General features: G+C 35.7%; 1 pseudogene; it reads left to right on the forward strand.

The window, feature by feature from the left end:
• Nucleotides 1–2,545: 2,545 nt before the first annotated feature.
• The window catches only part of LOC105550411, a 61,522-nt pseudogene continuing 59,536 nt past the window's right edge, over nucleotides 2,546–4,531 (forward strand).

The raw sequence follows: 4,531 nt of genomic DNA on the forward strand, positions 1-4,531 counted from the left end.
GCTACTTAAATAAATTCAAATTTCTTTTTAATGGGGGTTGTTATAAAATATTACAGAAAAATTACTCTGAGGTCACCCGAAGAAATGGATTTAAGATGGAAGACAGATTATTCTGTTACAGAGAAAATAAGGAAAAGAAATGGTGTGTTAGTAGCAGTGAGAATAGAAAACAAAGATAAATTCGGATTTATAGGAGTTGATATTACTGGGCCTTAGCAAATAATTGAATTGTGGAGTAGGAAAGAGGCAAGGGATTTCTTAAGTATACTGTGAATATTGAAGCAGTCACAGAGATAGAAAATTCAAGATAGAAACCAGTATGGCAGAGAAAGGTTGGAGCTGGAGAAATTACGTAATCACATATGAGCATAATGATGCTGAGCTTTTTGTGGCCCTTCCTGGTACATGTATCCACCAGGCAGATGAAACTAAGAAACTTTATCTCAGAAGCAGATTCTGCATTGGTTCAAAAACATATGGGAGCCTTCAACCCATAATAGAATCTGAAATCATCTGAAGGAAATCACGGAAGGAGAGTGTTCAGAGTGAGGTGATGGCAGAGAACAGAATCTTAGGTCCTACTAAACACTTAAAAAGTTATCTGAAAAAAAATAAAAGACTAACAGTAATGGTTAAATGCATGAGTTTTGAGTCAGTCACACTTCCTGGATTTGATTTGCATCTTTGTTTCTTATTAACATTACTATCTGGAGGGAAGTTAGTTTTCTTTCTGTAATAAAATATCTAATAGTATTATTCGGGTAGTTAAAGGAAAAAATGCATTTGGAGTACTTAACAGAGTATTCTAAAATTATAAGTGCCTAATTATTAGTAACTATGATGATATTATGAAAAAAGGAGAAAAGATTAGAGACACACAGGAGAGTGTAGTGTCAAGGAAATCATGAGAGTAAACTTTTGTGAAAATGTACTTAACAGAGTATTCTAAAATTATAAGTGCCTAATTATTAGTAACTATGATGATACTATTTAAAAAAAGGAGAAAAGATTAGAGACGCACAGGAGAGTGTAGTGTCAAGGAAATCATGAGAGTAAACTTTTGTGAAAATGTACTTTTTCTTTTTCTTAGGGATGTGAACACCAGACTGAAGGTAGAAAAAAAAAATCAAGTACATTTCATTTAGCTTCTGTCTCTTAGGAACAGCCTATCTTTTCACTTCAAAGACAGCTGATTGCAAAGAAAATGAGGCAGCTTCTAATAACAGTGATTATGGCATTATTAGTGAGTATGCCTACATAGAATAACATTCTTTCTTCCCTTTTGCAGGCATATATTTTTCTACTTTATTTACAATGTAATTTTTTCAAAAACCAGGTGGACATTTGTGACTTGTGGGTATTCACCTAGAAAATGTTAAGGAATACTTGTCATAACTCCACATTACAAAATCTTGATTAACACTGGTAATAAAGACATAGTTACAGTTGTTAACAAATTTACCAACAGTAGGTAAATCGCATAGGAGGAGATCAACTTTGCGCAAATTAACAACACAAAGGAGATTCTTAAACTCTCTTTTGAGAGACAGGTGGGAATATTATGTTGGCAGATTTGTCACTAGTTATTATGACAGTGAAAGCAATTGCCATACAAAGAAATTATCCATATGTTTTAATTGTGAAATGTAACAAGTGACACATTCAAAATGGTCACTGACAATGAGTGAAGTGCAGAAGTTACATGTATTATCTCACTTTAGTGAGTTTTTAAGTTTCATGTTAAAAGTCTATACTTGTAAACATCAGATACAGAAGAGCAAATGCTAAGAGAACCTGAAAAACTATTGTAATTACTATAATTTATATGTCTGTGGATTTTTTTTTTTTTTTTTTTTAAACGGAGGGCTCAGTGTTCATTTTAGCAGAGATGCAGCTGAAGAAAAGCCATGGTATTTTAGTATTTAATAGTATTTAGTGTGGATTTAAAACTAAATGATAAACACACATTGCTAAAATGTTTAATTTCAATAAAGTGAAAATTTAATTTTTAGACCTACTTCATTACTCAGAAGACAAAACATTAAAAATACCGGGAATCATTGACTGAATTTCACTTCTAATAGTTTATTCTACAAAAACAATCAAAATGGATATCTCTTTGTGTTTAAAGATGTTCACCACAACATTGTGTAAAAGCAAATAAAAAACTAAGAGAAGTGTTTTAAAAAAATTAGAAACTTTCTGAATGTACAGTTGATATTTATTTATTTACTTATGAGACAGAGTCTTACACTGTCGCTCAGGCTGGAGTGCAGTGACACAATCTCGGCTCACTGCAACCTCTGCCTCCCAGGTTCTAGTGATTCTTTTACCTCAGCCTCCCAAGCAGTTGGGACTACAGGCATGCACCACCATGCCCAGTTAATATTTGTATTTTTAGTAGAGATGGGGTTGTACCATGTTGGCCAGGCTGGTCTCAAACTCCTAACCTCCAGTGATCCACCCATTCTGGCCTCCCAAAGTTATGGGACTATAGGTATGAGCCACTGTGCCCAGCCACAGTTGATAATCTTGAATGTCCATCATGGAAAAGGCGAAAGGTAAGTATATTTTGTTACACTCTATATGTTAGAATATTATCAAATAATAAAACAATATTTATAATGAAGTTTAAATAATAAAAAATCTTAACATTAGAATGTCAAACAAAAATGATAAAAAATTATATATACTATAAGCACTGAAATATTTAGATAATAGCTAAGCCCTTACTAAGTGCCAGTGATGTTCTATGTGAATCCCATATATTAACTTACTTAGTGTTTACAATAAACCTGTGGATGGGTACCACTAGTATTTTTTTTCCTCACAGTGACCCTATGAGTTGGTACTACTAGTATGGACACTTTCAAAATAGAAATTTGATGCAGAGAGATTCATGCTGCCTCACAACTATTAAGTAGTAGTGTCAGGATTAACAGCTAGACAATCTGTCTCAGAATCTGTTCTATTAACCACTAAATTACATTAGGAATATCTACCAAGAAGAAAGACTGAAAAGAAATATCCTAGATCTACAGTGTTAATAGCATTTATTCATCTACTTTCAAGGGCTTTGCTACTTCTCTTCTTATTTTCTCTTCCCTTCAGCATGAATCTTTCCATTTCTGCTGAGTTATTTTCCACTACTTACCATCTTATATAGAATGATACTGCTTCATTATCTACCAAGTTATAGAACAAAAATATATCAAAAACAACAAAAACTAAACAAAATATTCACTTTGTAATTCCGTTTCAGCAAAACTTTTGGAAGACCTGTGTATATCTACTCAACTTCCACTTTTCAACCTTTAGAAAAAATTGTATCGAGTTAGTTAAACTAGAACTAGTTTTTCTCATTTTCCTTCCCTGCATGATTCTGGTTTAACTGGACAATGAGAGGCATTGTAATCAAGATACAGATGATGGAAATGAAGTTATGTTCTTTTTACTACATGAAGGACAGAGGAGGGGATGAGTTGCTACTGTAGCTCATGCATGTTTGTCGTTTACTGGTGGTTCACCTGGTTGACATGGACAGCCACTGGGCTCACGGCAACTCCAGCTCCTGCCTCATCTCCTGCTTAAGGGTCACAGACTCCTCAGTCATGTGCGTTTTTAACTTGGCAAAGTGCACTCAGTTTATTGACAAAAAAACTGTCCAGTTTTCTTGCAGTACTACCCTATCGTGAAAGCTGAAGGCTTAAAGGTAAACAGAGACCAATGTCAGTATCATCCTGTACACATAAGGATCATTTATCCTTGAAGATTTCAGTTTTTCCTTGTTTCTTCAAGTCACATGCAGGACCAACATCATGTGGAAGCTGCCACAACTTGGGGCTTGCATCCTCTGAAGCAATGGCCTGAGTTGTACTTTGGACACTTTTAGCCACGGCTGGAGTGGCTGAGATGCAGGGCACCCACTCCTTAGGCTGCCCAGAGCAGGGCTGTCCTCGACTTGGTCCACAAAACCATTTTCTCTCCTAGGCCTTGGGCCTGTGATGAGAGGGGCTACTATGAATGTCTCTGACATGTCCTGGAGACACTGTCCCCATTATCTTGGTGATTAATATTTGGTTCTTCATTATTATGCAAATTTCAGCAGCTGGCTTGAATTTTGCCCCAGAAAATGAGATTTTCTTTTCTACTGCATTGTCAGGCTGAAAACTTTCCAATCTTTTATGCTCTATCACCTCTTGAATGCTCTGCTGCTTAGAAATTTCTTCCACCAGATACCCTAAATCATTTCTCTCAAGTTCAAAGTTCCACAGATCTCTAGGGCAGGGGCAAAATGTCACCAGTCTCTTTGCTAAAGCATAGCAAGAGTCACCTTTGTTCCAATTCCCAACAATTTCCTCATCTCCATCTGAGACCACCTCATACTGGACTTCATTGTTCATACCACTATCAGCATTTTGGTCAAAGCCATTCAACAAGTCTTTAGGAAGTTCCAAACTTTCCCATCTTTTCCTGTCTTCTTCTGAGTCCTTCAAACTATCCAACCTCTGCCTGTTGCCATTTCCAAAGT

This window comes from Mandrillus leucophaeus, unplaced genomic scaffold, assembly GCF_000951045.1.
Source record: "Mandrillus leucophaeus isolate KB7577 unplaced genomic scaffold, Mleu.le_1.0 Scaffold482, whole genome shotgun sequence".
Taxonomy (NCBI): domain Eukaryota; kingdom Metazoa; phylum Chordata; class Mammalia; order Primates; family Cercopithecidae; genus Mandrillus; species Mandrillus leucophaeus.